General features: G+C 34.6%; 1 protein-coding gene and 1 long non-coding RNA gene across 4 annotated transcripts in view; one reads left to right on the top strand and one right to left on the bottom strand.

Annotated features, from left to right (window-relative positions):
- LOC125505795 overlaps positions 1-15,813 on the top strand; it is a 19,356-nt gene extending 3,543 nt beyond the window's left edge. The window contains exon 3 of the long non-coding RNA XR_007282418.1: positions 15,460-15,813. This is a non-coding gene — a long non-coding RNA (uncharacterized LOC125505795). The remainder of the gene's footprint in view (positions 1-15,459) is intronic.
- The window catches only part of LOC109536018 (visual system homeobox 2), a 115,687-nt gene that overhangs the window by 39,659 nt on the left and 59,761 nt on the right, over positions 1-16,267 (bottom strand). The window lies entirely within an intron of this gene.

Here is a 16,267-nt window from a genome sequence, read left to right on the forward strand (position 1 = left end):
TTCTCTTATTATAATTACTCTCGTTAATCAGTATTTTTGTGTTATCAAAATCAAAATTATGCAACTTCTGTTGTGCATGCTGTGCTAGTGCTGTACCATTTTCGTTATTTTTTTTTAGGCTATACTTATGTTCGTATATTCTTTTCTTTAGATATTGTCCTGTTTGACCTATCTATGTGTTATCACAATTCAAACAGTCTATTTTGTAAATTACATTAGGCGTGTCTAAGTTGTCAATCCTAGGTTTAAATTTTGTGAAACATTCATTTGCTAAGGTGTTTTTAGTTTTCTCTGCCATGTTGATATTATGTGGTTTGAATATATTTTTAATTTTTGTGTTAATTTCCGGTATATATGGTAATGATATATACTTGATATCACCTTCTATTCTTTTATTTATGTTTTTCCATTTAGTTGAATTGTATATTTTATTTATCCTTTGCTTTATGATTGGTTCGAAAATCGACCTTGGACAGTTGTTTATTAATAAAATGTTTTTTATTTTTTCAAGATTTTTTGTTCTATACTCCCAATGTGACAATTTAATGGCTCTATCTGTAAGTGCCGTTATTACACTTTTTTATATTTCATTGGAGCGTACGATTGATAATTCAGATACCTACCAGACCATACCTCCTTTGTGTACCAACTTGTTTTGATTTCCCCGTTGTTATCATAATTAATTGTTAGGTCTAGAAAGTTTATAGAATTACCTTTATCTTCTTCCAGAGTAAACTTTAGGGTGTCATGAAAGGCATTAAACTTATCTAGTGTATATTGAATTTTGTCTTTTGGCAGGCGCATTATGCAGTCATCCACATATCGTTTAAAAAATTCACACTATAGTTTAATTTAGATATTATTTGTTCTTCCAAATTTTCCATTACCAAATTTGCAATTGTTGCTGCTATGGGAGAATCCATTGCTACTCCATATATCTGTGAATAGAACTTGTTTTCGTACTGGAAATATGTGGATTTTAAGCACAGCTCTGAAGTAAAAGAAATCAATATAAACAGTATTTTATTCGTTTTGTGTCCGATAATGGACAAAATTAATACTCCAAAGGAGTCAGGAAGGAAAGTCAGGAAAGTATATACAATAATTTTTATGTTGATCGCTTTTGGCATGATTGTAGATAATTGCTTTTCGTCCATCTATGCTTTTTTTGGTGCAGATTCAAAGCTACATTCGAGAGCTTCAACTTCACTGCAAAGCTTTCCAAAGCTGATTTGTTCTTGCATGTTAAGTCTTGGTCTTGGTCTTGCAGCAAGGGACTTGCAAGTTCTACACTTTTCACTTCACTTTAAGTGAGTGAATTGTCGGTATGTTAATCGTCTAAAACGGTTTGATTTTCGTATCATATTCTTCCTGAAAGTCTTGATTTTCATAGTTCTTGAAGTTCAGCAGAACATGATTTTGGCCATGGAAACCAGAAGACAGTATTGGTCTTGGTCTTGCTTTTTTTGCAAGATCAAGACACTAATGAAATTCAACTTCTGTTTTCTTGTGGAATGTGGATCATTTTCGCAATTTTGAATGTTTTTCTCCGATTCAATGAACGAAGTAGCTTGGTTTTGCCAACGCTCATTCACATTTTTCAACTACTCCTTCACTGCATCAAGATCAAGGCATAGTCTCATGCTACTTTCGGTTGATGAACCATACAGAGAGATTCCGCAATTTTTCAACTTCAAAGAGTTTCAAATCGGCTTTTAGCACCCTTTCAAATTAATATTTGCCTAGAGGACGGCCGTTAATTAATAAAGTTAGCAGGCGTGCACCCTCAATGGCCAATGCAGAGAAAGTGCAAAACAACCGTGTGATAAACCCGATAAACCGAAAAACAATCGCATGCGCCAAAACAAAACACAAAACGGTGTTTGAGGCGGTGAGGCGAGATTGAAGTGAGTCCCCTGAATGGAACAAGGTGTGAACTGCAGCGCCCCCACGCCTATTAAGAAGGCATTAACCAAGGTGTGAAACACCCGTCGCATCATGGTCGTTATAATGGGTTCCTTTTGTTTTAACGGCTGCGCCTTTTTTTGCCTGTACGATTCGTTTGTTTTTCGAGCCTCGAAACAGGTCAGGATTCCTTTGCAATTCCAAGATTAAAGCTGATTTAAATGGCTGTCTTCCAAATAAACAGCTGCTTTTATGCGTTTGTGTGTTTTTTTTTGTTAGATTGAGGGGCAATGAGCACTTTCATTCAACATCGAAAGCAGAGACATATCATATTAAGTAATGATTTAAAGTAGTAGAAAATAATAAATGTTTTGCTTAAATAAACTGCACAAGGCAAACATTGCACGGACAAACTTGCTCTAATTTTCAAAGTGGATAAATTCTGATTGATTGTTGTTTGAATCCTCACTGGTACAATTCTTTCTGTCAGTGCGGGTTTGTGAGATAAAGTTTCCACAGGATGCATTATGAAACATTGCAAAAGTTCTGAAAGTTTGGGGTGTTTACAAAAAACCGGTTTTTTTTTAAATTTCAACACCCAACCCATAAAAATTGACCTCACTTGTAAAAACAGTGTTGCAATTTTTCGACTACTTAACTCTTCATTTCCAGGGCGAATTCAAAAGATCAATGTTTTGGTCTTGCATTGATAACATTTTCCTTCTTGAATTCGGTATATAGCGTTGCATGCATGAACGGATTGTTTGAAAGTAAACTTCACTGCCAGTATTGCAGATTTCACTGCAGTGAGCAGTTTTGATTCAACTTCAGTGCAACCCCGTATATCAGATTGTTGTCCTAAGTCGACCATGCAGTTTTAGATTCAATGTAAACTATATTTCGAAAATCGGTCCAAGAGAAAAATTTTATCATTGCAAGACTAAAAATTAGTTTTTTTAGATCACCTTAGATCTTTAGATCACACCAAAGGTGGTGTTGCAATACCAAAAAAACGTTTTTTTTATTCAACTGGGGGCATGCTAAACTAGCATATTTTTATTTTCCACCCAGTCAAATGTGATTTAAAAGGTTTCATTTTTGCAAAATATTTTTTTTATTTTTAATTTAATTGTAACAAAAGCAAATAAACTTCAATTAGTTAATATTATTATTTATTTCTTATTAGACAAAATTTAGGAGCCCAGAATTCTCCGACTGGGTTTATTTGTAAGCAACTGGAAATTTGTATCGATTGCGAAAAAAATGTCAATAAATATTTTGAGAAAAATTCAAACGTTTATTGCGGTGGCATTTTCACTTCTTTGGTGGCCAGTTTAGCTTAATTGTGCAAATTTAATTATTTGCGGACAACAAACTGCGGAATTTCGGGATTTAATTTCGGAATTCTACAAACAAAGCTGAACGATGTTTTATCCAAAATTGAAGAATTTAAGAGTTGAAAGATATTTTTTCGGTTTTAAATTGAGAAATTGTACAAAACCCAATTATGGATACGGCAATGTTTTTTCACTAACAAAAATGTTCTTAGTATATCTTTCTCTATAAGATTCGGTTGTATTCTATTGGATTACTGAAATTTTCTATTGGATTCTGAAGGAAGCCACTATCGATTAATATGTTTTTAGCTTCACTTTTGCGGATATGTTTAGCAATGGATTGCTCATAAAATTGTAATCCATCTTTCTTACACAAAACGCTTTAGACAAAATTTTACAATAAAATATTTAAATAAAAATTTAGTAAATTCGTGTCTCAAAGTAATAATTTCACTTGAATTGATTCTCGGTTTTATTTAGAATAAACTTTAGTATTGAAGTTTTTTGAAGTAAATAAAGTAAATCTATTTAATAAAACTTTTCTCATTTATTTAATTACATTAAATTTCAATACAAACATTTAACAAAAATATACATTTTTTACCGCACTGAAAGGATTTTATGTAGGTAGTTTTATCAATTTGCTTTTTACGCGCCTTTTTGACAATTTTAGTGCTTTTAAATACGGACTCGTTACGAACTAGTTACAAGCAAACATCTGGATCGTCCAAGTTTAGAAAAAAAATCTACCGAACGTTTCAAAAACCTACTTGTTCGTTCCAGATCGTTGGTTTTATTTAGAATAAGGTTTAAGCACAACGGCACAACTTCATCATTTATTAAAATCTGGTGAGTTTGTTGTGGCGAGCCCTTCGGGAACCACACTGATTTTACGGCAAAAAACCTTCCAAAATGACTGATTTGTCGTTTATTGTTCTACAACTAGTGTCGTGCCCGGAGGGCTCGGCACAACAAATGCACTAGATTTTAAGAAATGTTGAAGTTGCGCTGAGCCCTTCGGTAACGACACTGATTTTACTGCAAAAAACCTTCCAAACTGACTGATTTGTCGTTTATTGTTCTACTACCAGTGTAGTGCCCGGAGGGCTCGGCACAACAAATGCATTAGATTTTAAGAACTGTTGTAGTTGCGGTGAGCCCTTCGGTAACGACACTGATTTTACTGCAAAAAACCTTCCAAACTGACTGATTTGTCGTTTATTGTTCCACTACCAGTGTCGTTCCCGGAGGGCTCGGCACAACAAATGCATTAAATTCTCAGAAATGTTGAAGTTGCGCTGAGCCCTTCGGGTACGACACTGATTTTACTGCAAAAAAAACTTACAAAGTGACTGATTTGCCGTTTATTGTTCTTCTACTAGTGTCGTCCCCCGAGGGCTCGGCACAACTTCAACATTTCGTAGAACTTAATGCGTTTGTTGTGCCGAGCCCTTCGGGCACGACACTGATTTTACTGCGAAAAATCTTCCAAACTGTCTAATTTGTTGTTTGTTGTTCTCCTACCAGTGTCGTGCCTGGAGGGCGAGCAACACCTTAGGCGTTTCTTAGAGTCTACTGTGTTTGTTGTGCCCAAAAAGATCGACACAATAAGCGCATTAGACTAAGAAATGTCGAAGTTGTGCTGAGCCCTTCGGGCACGACACTGATTTTACTGCAAAAATCTTCCAAAACTGTCTGATGTGTCATTTATTGTTCTCCTACAAGTGATAAGATTAAGTTGCATACAATACTAAGTCTGCAAATAATTTTTCCTTAACTTCACAAGTAATGAAAAATACTTCCTGGGACCCTGTATATGCACAGCACTTGATTATTGAATTGTGAAAGAAGACAAGCGCAAAAATTACCCAAAACTGCTTAAACCCGAAAACGTCGGAAACTATTTAAGAGCAAATAATAATTAAACTAATTAATTAATGGCTTTTTGGTTTATCTATAAAAATCATTTGGAGATAAACTGTTGTTTCGTTTAATCAAGTACATATAAGAAATTTCATGGGAAGGACGCTAAAGTAGAAATAAAGCCGGGCAGAGATGAAGGAATAAGTAATAAAACCAGCAAGAAGAAATCAGGTGTCTCATAAAGGTAACTAAGAATTAAAAGATAAATCAACTTTTTTAACAGCCCGTGGCTCGGAAAAAATCCTGAATAATACCATATTTGGAAAAATCTAATACATTCAGGCAGTATCAATTTTTCACGCTTTCAAATGGATTTAAAGGAAATTCGTGGACTAAACCATTGATTGATTGAACCGCAAAGCTGAACGAAAACCCAGACGCAAAAACGCCGGAAGCCAATTATTAGCAAAAATAAAAGCTAGTCTCGATTTCGCAAAAGCCATCAATAGGTCTGACAGACGGAAAAAAACGCGAAGAGAAAAAACCTGCGCCCCCCTTGTGTAACTTAAACTTTTTCTTTTTACCCCCGAATTTCTAAAGTAATTCCAACGAAAGCCGGGCAGAATATAGACGTTCACCGGACGAAATTAATACTTCTTTTTAGTTTTCTCAAGGAGGGTAGCGAAACGGGGTGGACTGTTTTGTGCCGAGGGGGTAAAATGTAAGATATAAAGACATTTTTGGGGGTGATTTTCTTTCACTTACGACGCCGCAGCGGTTTTAAGGCCGTCTTTTAAATTTACGATTTTTCTGCCAGGGGTTGTTAGATGATGCTGGGGATCGAGTTGGATACGGATATTAGGATTTTCGCCTAATTGGTGTTTACGTAGTTTGCGAAACCGAATACGGATGAGCGGCTGTTTTCACTGAAACAACTTCGGTTATTTACATCCTGCTAATCAAGGTTTATTAATTTATGAAGGTACGTTTGCAGAAAATGTGTTTGCTCCGTTCGCTTAATACAAAAATTGAACGTTACAATACGAAATAGATTATTACGTCTGTGCAAAAACAAAAGATTTCATTCCACACGAAGCACTTAAGGAATGAATGCCTACTGCGACGTAATTTTCTGCATTAGCGCCAAATTTCGAACTCGGAAACTGCAACTTTAAAATATTCCACTCTGGCCAAGGAAGTTTTACAGCAATATTCGGTAGAGAGCCTCGTTCGTTAGGAAATCCAAAAGTGCAGCTTAAACTCGTTGAAAAACAGCTCGTTTTTTGTAGCTTAAAGTGAAAGTTAGCGAAAGATATTCATAAATTGCTCTAAACTTTCAGTATGAAATAAAATAAAGCAAAAGAATGGCGGTATGTAAAATGTCTGAAACATTTAGTTGCTTCAATTATTTGTTTCTATGAAACGAAATTACTAATTTAAATGTTCCATATGAGGATTGTGCTGAGTGAATAACAGATTATCGCCACTGAAACCAAAAAACGATTCATACTCGGAAATGTTACAGATTTTTAGGCATTTTTCTGGTTAGTATCATTTTTCTTCATTGGCATTGCAATTTTGCGCTAGTAGTAGTCGTTTTGTGCTTGCTATTACCAAGAAAGTAGTTAAAATTGCTGTGAATATTTATATAATTAATTTACATGACTTTTATCTCACATTCAAATGCTCGGGGAAAAGAAATCACTTTGAGGCTTAAAACTAATCTTCTTTGACTGTGAGGTTGAATTTCATTAAGATTTTGCCGATGTAAAGTAAACACTTTTGATCGACAAAGAATCAATTTAAGCACTGTGGTATGATGGATTTTTGAAATGAAACATCAATTTCAAGATTTTTAATTTTTTTAATAATTGGGGGTTTAAAAAAATGTTCCATCGTAGATCCATATTTTTTTAGGAAAAACTACTGTATACACGTGAACAGATTCACATGGAATCCTATTTAAACAACATATTATAAAGATCAATATCCTAATATATGGAAAACTGGTTTTTGTTAATTCAAGTTTAATTTTATCAATCAAGTATCAATTGTGCATTGATTGACGAATAAGTTGGTTTCCATATCCTTTGTATCACCCATTAGTACACTAAGCGTTTTATTTTTTGTAATGTAGAGGCCCTGATGATGACTGGATAAGTCGAAAGCTCTAATAATTGTATAATTCAATACAAAAAGACCGATTCTTTGATTTCCTCCAGTTACACACCAATTCCTATTATTATATTAATTTTTAATTTTATTTGAAAAATAGTTGTGGCTAAAAATTCCTTTCTCTTGTTACAAATGCGTCTCAGTGTAAGTATCAGCTATCATATACAGGGTGTTTTATAACGATCTGTAAATACCGTAAGACACTGTACACAAAATAAATTTAAAGGAGCTTTTTTAAAAAAACTGAGTTAATATTTTCCAAAATGATCAAAAATTTGCTTCCTTCAGAAAACGCTTAACGTCTAAGTGGTTTTATTCTTTCCAATTCATGTCTTTGAATGGAAGAAATTAAAATACTTTATTGTTTGTTGTGTAGGCTAAACAGTTGTTCATAAATTTTGATCGGGTATTTCTTCAAGTTCTACTTATTTCATGCTGAAATTTTGAGGAATTTAAAAAATTTCAGAAGATTCGCCAGACCCTTAAAATATTTGCACCTTATTATGAAGCACACTGTATACCGATATTTTAAGCAAGTTTCAGAATTGTTCTCCGCGGCAAAAAGCTACCGATTTTTGCTCGGTTATTTAAACATATTAACTAAAATCGAGTAATTCTGCATACCTACAGGACGAAAAAATTTCCACATTTAATACACTCCAGTCTTCTTTATATACATGTACTTTTTTTACTAGAGGGAACATGTTGAAGCAAAGAGCAGCATTAAATAATCAGTAGATTGTTTTTATTTATTTCTTAAAAATGCATCCTACATTGAAGTTAGTTAAACGTAATGCAAATGCAACAAGCAGTAAATAAATTAATTGAAGGCCCAAATCCAAAACAACAATCAACATTTGTTAGATGTAAATTTGTGATTGTTTTAAGCCCCATTAAAAATAATAATAAACAATAATAATGTATTTTTTAAATGATTTGCTGTTGAAGTACAAATTTAAAAACTTTTGCCAACTATCCTAGTCCCAGATCTGGCGCATGTCCATATCTTGAATTATTTATTCGTCGTTAATATTATTAATTTGTTCATTTTTATATTTCCTTTATATTATGTCTATGCATAATAACATTTACATCTTAATATTTTGGGATAAGTGAAAAAGGATTCGACTTATATTGTTATTATTAGCAGCAGTTGCTGATGAGTGAAAGATATTTCCTCAATCCATGGCTTCTGTTCAACAGCCTGAACACATCACGCTCTTATAAGAATAGCCAGTTTGCCTTAATGTATCCAAATTCAATTTCTGTCGTTTAGATTGTTATGACAAGTGAGGAAAAAATTGAAACAAGAAGCTCCTGGTGAAAGGTGGCGCCGGTATTTGGTTTCAGAGAAGCTTCCGCTTATTTGTTTTGATAAGCTCGTCGCCTGTCTATAAGGGCCACTTGATATTTAAAACCATCATTAATTAGTGGTAGTTCGAGTGAGGTGGTGTACAGTGTCGATAATGGGTTATGTGAGTAAATAGTTAATACAGGTGATGAAAGAAACATGGTGAACGCACTTGATTTTAGATAGGAAAAACCGACAAGTGCTCTAAACTGCTCAGTCAATTCGTAAAAATACAAAATCCTAGAAAGAAATTGTATAAGGCATCAACATTTTCAGGTGTAAAAATCCATCTATAATTCCTTACTCCCAGATCTTATAAAGTGGCAAAAAAATTAAACCAATGACCAATGACATCAAACTGCAGATAATGGTATTAGGTATGGTAAAGATCAAGTCAACAGATTGAATTTTTTCCAAGAATAATCCCAATTTTCCAAAAGCTAGAATCTTATTGCGTATTAACCATAAAAGAGAAGCATTTTCTTTTTTCTATTGCTCATTTTTTCATTCATTTATTACGGATTTTTCACATAAATGTGGATTACTCTTGGTGTGCTTCTTTCACTACAAAACACAACTGGTATGTTATATGTTCTTCGTTAGGTTAGTTGAGGAAATAATTTATTGGGCGTTTTCAGGCGTGTTATTCTTAAAAATTATAATTTTTCACTGTTTCTCATCGTTTATAATTCCTTCCTCGACATTCGTCGGTTTAGGCCTGGCCTCAATTTACGTTTAGTAAACAATTAAGTATAATTAAGTGCGATTTTTGCGAAATCGCCAGGACATGGACTAAAATTGAAAATCAAAACGGCAAAGCATATTTCAATTAAGTACAAAAAACAAGCTATTTAAGAAAATGTTAGCTTAAACGGTAAGCAGCTGGAACAAGTAACGAACGGTAAATAATTAAGAATCGGTCTGCCACAAAGCAACGAACAAACAACAGAAATAAGACCAAGATTAAAGATGGCAAGAAATAATTGCAAAACCAAACAGAAGCAATGTATGTAAAAAGCCCTATTGTGAAATAATCAAACACTTCAGAATTTGAAAACAACAACACAATATTTAGGACAGACTCTAAGCGAAGATCGTTATAAAGGTCTATGAACAATAATGCAGAGAAAAGTGGAATGCTGATAGAAGAAGCGCCCAAAGAAGATCACTCGCAAATTTAAGGACGTAAGTTCAATGTGCGTTTGTCGTAAATTTAACTAACTTTTAATTACTTTATTCTTTTGATCGTTTAAAGAACCATATAAAAGAAATCGATATATAAAAGTATACAATCCCCTACCTACCAACACAACTTAATAAAAGTGTTTTCAGCATCCCATGGTGTCGCAATGACTATAATTACAATATATATAATTATTTACCGAATAAACATCTGTCAACATTCCACCCAGTTCGTTCGGAACCTGCCATTAGCTATTGTGATTATAATACGGTACAATTCATTGGAAAACTCGCTCGGGAGTTGGCCGATGGCACACAATTGACACGAAACGAAACGCCTATAGGAAACTAATCAAAATAAAGGCAGGCACTAAAAGGGTTGTAATCTTATTACATTTTTATTTGCCCACCTTTACCGTGTCTACGCCCATGGCGAAAAGGTTTTTACAAGGGTCGCAATTTGTAATGGAAGTTGCCTGATAGGTGAACCGTTACGAATTTTTTATAATATTATTTCTAGTGCGCATTTTTTTGATCAAACAAGCCAAAAGCGATTTTTGTGCCAAAATATTTAAAATTATTACAAAAAAATTGGCTTTAGATGGGTAAAGTATCTACAATTATAGACGAAATTAAATTTTTTCAACTGAAACTGCCCCTAAATTAATTGTGATTAGCTTTTATGGGATTATTCATTAAGTAAATGCAGCTTTTGAATAATTAACCATATTCAGCCTTATATTGAATTAGAAAAAATCTGTAAATCGATTTTTGAAAATGCTATTCAAAATCCATATTATCAACGTACGTTTTTGAAAAAAAATTGTATTCTTGAATGCCCCTTAATGATATTAGAAATGTTGACAATTTTAGCTCGATGTTCAAGTTTCTATTATCCACAAGAAATGTACCTTGTATAATTCTCTCTCAGAGACTTTTTGCGGCGAAATATTTTCAGAACACGAGAATGCGTTTTTTTGTGGAAGCCATAATATTATTGACAAATAAAGATTGAACATTTATAGGAAGATTAGTACAATTTTTAGAGTAGGTGCACTAAAAATGAAATTAATATAAGAAATAAAAAAGAAAACAGTTGTTAAACATCCGAGAAATCATCTAAAATGTCTTATCTCAGCTGAAGACGCTCACCTTAAAACTATTTTTTTAACGAAATTTCATTCTTTTTCAATTATTTCCTTCCTTCCTAAAAAACTCTTTGACTATCGTGATAAATACAAACAAACATAATATTATCAGACTATGAAGGCTTTCACGGCCGGTCAGATTACATTTAGAAATGTTTTCCGGGCTTTGAAGCCGTGGTCTATCGGAATTTCTTCCTGGCGTTTCGTCCACAACTGCGGTGGACATTTTCAAAGGCGATGAGGCAGTGGGCGAAGTGATCTCCCGTGCTTTCCGACTAAGACTGATTCAACTGCTCTCTTCTCGCAACTCTTCTTTTGCGAATTTTTCACCAGTTAAAAAGTTGTGTTAACTTCGAAATAAATAATAATCCGATTCAACCAAGCTTCCAATAGCTTCGTACGTCTTGCTAGAGATGTGTGTGGTTTCGCATTGTCGTGGTCCAACACGGTTCCATTGCAATTTGATAATTCTGGACTTTTCTCTTTGACTGGTTTCTCCAATTCCACACGTTGTGGGCACTAATCATCAAAGTTGGTTCTTTGGTTCCTTGATGACCTAAATTGACAGCATGACCATGATCTTTTTCGATTAACGTTCCTGTAAACTATCCATTTCTCATGCCCAGTGATGACGAGCAATTTCAGAAGGTCGACCAGACCGTTGGCCATATTTCAGTGAAAAATCCGAAATTCCTTTAACCAATTCTGACACTTTTTGCGTTTTGTAAAATAATCCATACCATAAACTTCATATATCTCTTCGTAAACCGTAGCTGCTTACTTGCTTTTATGAAAATAAAAAAGTAAAATGTGTCGAAAATGCTTGTTTTTGCCCTCCGTGTTAAAACAGAGCGTAAACTTACAGTTGTAAAAAAATTCCACGGAATTTGTTTCAATTTGCTACTAAAGGTATCGACTACCAAATTTCAAAAGAAAAAATTCTAACATTGACAAAAAAATATCGAAAAGAACCTCTGGGGCAACCAGAAATCACCCTCTCGCCAACGCAATAGTTACCAAAAAATTACAAAAGTCTTTCTAATTAGGTACATAATTAATATAATGTACACACAAATATTGCCTCACAAGCGTGCAAATGTTTCGATAGACTACGGAAATACCAATTATAAAAACAATCTTAAATTCGCCGCTCACTATTATTTAAAACGTTTCAATTGGCAACAATTGTAAAGCTGTCACATTTGAAGAAGGGCCACCCGGGAATTGACCTTTTCAAAAATTAAAGTATCTCGGGTAATAAAAGAAATTGATTATCCCCAAACATCTGCAGGAGTGGTCGGGGTAACTACCCCTAACTAAAGCCCTCCGAAGATCCCTCGGGACAGACTTAACGCTCGATTAGGACTGGACCGGGATGTAATACACTCTTCGGCAATTTTCGAACATTTGCTGGGCAAATAAATTGAATTAGGTGGCAAACAGAATAAAGTGAGATGAAATTTGATATGCTCCAAATTGAGTAGGTTCAGGTTGTGCTTGTGAAATATGTCCAGTGTTGAACCGGCACAGATAAATCACTCTTCAAGATATCTATTTTCATTTAGGCAATAAACAAACACCTTGTATACCAGCAAAGACTTTTTGAGGCCCATAAGATCAAATGGTGGAAATCAACATTTCATTCGTCTGAAATAAAACTGCACAAAACAATGAATACGATTTCTCGGCGAAAAGTTATGCGCATATTTTAGCAGCCTTTCTTTAAATCCACATGACGAATCCATAATTCAGAATTATTTTGCATTCAGCGAGCGGCAAGTGTTTTATTGCTACTGTGAAGATAGGAAAATTTTATGCTTCGTCGACGTTTTTCCAGTTTATCTTGACACCGCATTTTATTACTTTCCAGGCAGTAATCTGCTGGATTCGAACAGGAAGCCTTTTTGTTGGAGAAAGCTGGAGCGCAATTTATTTCACGATGTATGAGTATGATGGAAATGAGCGGTTATAGTTCCAGTGTTAAATGTTGGTTGACTAAATTACTTTATTTTGCTCTACTGGCATTTCAGATGAAATTACAACTGGCAGATTGAAGAAGTCATTTTGAGTGAGTTCGGGGAATTTCATTGTTAAATATACCAGACACAAACAGATCAATGAAGAGGTGAAATGAACGAGATTAAATGGGAAACATGGATGCAGCAGTTTGAAAACATGTATAATATGGCAACAGATCAAGAACAGACATCCGACCAAATGACGATAACATTGGACCTGAAATAACAATGGAGGAAGTTCAAGTGACAACCCAGAAGTTGAAGAACCGACAAACTCTTGGCGTTGATAATATCAATAATACGGTGGAAAGGAACCCCAGAAAGAACTCTCCAAACGGTTCAAACGATAATTACATCGGGAACCATACCAAACGAATGGGAACATTAACCTTTTTTCACCAAAATCATCGTAAATAGAATCATAGAAAAAAAGTGCCAATATCCGAAAAACATCAAGGATTTAGATCCAATAGATCAACGGTGGAATCGTGGACTATACACAAACACTACAAATTGATGAACTCCAATGGAAAACCTTCTTTGAACAACTGTGCACAGATAAGGAAGAGGAAACCAGAAATGAGATTGAAGAAAAAGGCGAAGAAGCTGAAGAACCTACCGAAATAACCCAAAGAATGACGATGGAACAGACAGAGAAGATTGACAAGCCAAAGCCCTTGTCATTTCCAAAGGATCAATGAGATGTAAACTCGCCTTGGAACATAAAACAATAGAACAAGTCATGTCGTTCAAATACCTAAGCATATAAACTTCCTCGAGCTAAATATAACAAATGAAATAAGAGAACAGAAACATTAGAATAGCACAAACATGAGCAAAAAGTCAAAGATTAAAATATACAAAATCTGTGTTAGACTCATATTAAAGTACGCTACAAAAACAAGAGCTGACAATAAAAGAACAGGAAACACCCTACGAACAACAGAAATGAAAATACTCAGGAACATCTCAGGGTACACACTAAGACACAGAAAAAGAAACACAGACATAAGACACGAATGTGAAGTGGAAGACATCATGAGATCGGGACGAAAACGTAAGAAGGGACTGAAAGAGTCACGTGGACAGAATGACAGAGAGAAGACTCGGCGAGAATCGCTAGAGATGGAAGGCCATGAACAAGACACCCCCCGGAAGACCTCCAAAGAGATAGGTGGAGTCATGGACCTCAACATCTCAAGAGAATTAAGATGGAAAATACAGACCTACAGCCTACTATGAGAGCAAGAAGAAGATCAACGGTGGACGCAATGTTCATATTACGTTAAATCGTTTTGTTTGTTTTGTGGATTTACCCAAGGCATTCGACAGGGTCCGACTGGATGAGGCAAAAAAAATCGCGAAGACCGGTAGGAAGACCATTCAAGAGATTATATGAAAGATCGAGATCAACGTCACAGGAAGAGTCCCGAAGGAGTAAACGTAACGGACTAAGCAGAACTAGTTCCTATTATAAGAAGAAATATGCAACGTGTCTTAAACATGAGCGCTGAACTATAGATCCAATTTTTGCCCCAACTGAGGACATATGCCCTACAGAAGATAAGAACCTAAGAACCAAAACGCACCCAAATAGTGAGAATGAAAATAACTTAACAAAGACCAAGGAAGAAGCACTAAAACTTCTTAAATATACAAAACATTATGTAGATCTCCATTGGATTACGGACACATTGTGTCAGCAAATGCATCCCAGGACATAGTATGACCACATGCCACAGTTGTGCCGTTTAGTTAATACATACGTGTTTCCACTTGTTCAACGATTCGAATTCTTTAAGCCGAAAGTAATTCGGCAAACAAAATTCCGTCATTGATTTTCCGGATTCCCAAGAGATTTGCACTTGTGTCTAATTGAATTCTTGAAGCGGCAACCAGCTTATTGGGCAATTCCAATCGAAAATGACGACTACTAACTAATTCTATCTGGAACGGATTAGGGCATATGGGTAATTTTAAACCTGCATTTCCCTTTGCGTCTGGCCCGCTCTCTTGCTGGTAACTTTAAATTGGTATTTTCGGCATTAGCTTTCACTTATTGGTTGCGGCTGCTGATTGGAAAATCGAATTTGTCGACAAAGATAGCAAGCAACTTTAGTGATTCAATTAATATCTTCTTTAATCCGAGGAAAGAGAGTTTAGTTTCCCTAAAGCTAGAGGTTGAACAAAAGTTAATAGTTTTAAGAAACAATCAAACCGACCATATAGATTTGTTTGTGGGCTTGGATCTTTATTCACTAAACACAAAAAAACTCTTTTGAGTTATGTTGGAAAGATATGTTACACATCGTATAAAAAAGCGCAATTTAAATGGAAATAACAGTTTCAAATGCAATGAACTGACCATTGATCTTATCGCAGTCTCGATAATTAGAATAGATAGTTTGAATCTAAGCCTCTGATATTTTGATTTAATTGCGACTAAATTTGATTTCCCTAAAGAAAGTAATACTTTTCAGATATAGATGTTCTCACTGAGCAGGCGTCTGGAAATATGGAAATTCGTAATTGGAGTGGAAGAACACTTCTACGGAAGAACACCCTGAGAGTGGTGGATAACGAAGATCCGGAAAGTAGGAAAGTGACAATGCCAACTCAACTGGTAAGAACGATGAGACGAGAGAAAAATTTCACTGCGTACATAAAATTCAAAATTCGTCTACATGATATTAACAGTTCATAAAACAGAAATAAGAAACATAAAAAGAGTTCAGAGAAGTGTAGAATGGGCGTTCGAAAGCATCTACACTGTCAGTGATATTTTAGTATTTTTAATGTTTTTCCTTACAACCATTGAGATCAGAATAAAATGAGTTTTTATCTGCACAACCCTCTTTTTTCCTTACAGTTAAAATACTGAACATTTTTTTCTATAAGTTGTGTTGTGTGTGATTCAATGATATTAAACTGAATGTAAAAGAACATTGAAAACATATTTACAGGGTACAGACGAAATGGGTGCATACACCTTTACATACAGGCTTTACAGATTGGTTTTGAAGGCAATAATAAAACTCAACTGAAATTTAGGAATGTGATTATTTTTGTAAGACTTATATAGGAGGTTTCTAAAAGGAGTGAATATATTTGAAGCTCTTCTAGGATATTTTCGATAGGGATGTTTCATTTCATCTCAACAAAAAAATACAAAACAAATTACCACTTAGAACTTATCGCGCAGTAAAAAGCCGCTCTTTTGCATTTTTGGAATTTTGGAAAATACATTAAAATAACATTTTCCTATGTAAGAACGAAATCAAATTTTAA

The sequence above is a fragment of the Dendroctonus ponderosae genome, unplaced genomic scaffold (assembly GCF_020466585.1).
Source record: "Dendroctonus ponderosae isolate FM_Combo_2020 unplaced genomic scaffold, Dpon_F_20191213v2 Dpon_F_20191213_1, whole genome shotgun sequence".
NCBI lineage: Eukaryota > Metazoa > Arthropoda > Insecta > Coleoptera > Curculionidae > Dendroctonus > Dendroctonus ponderosae.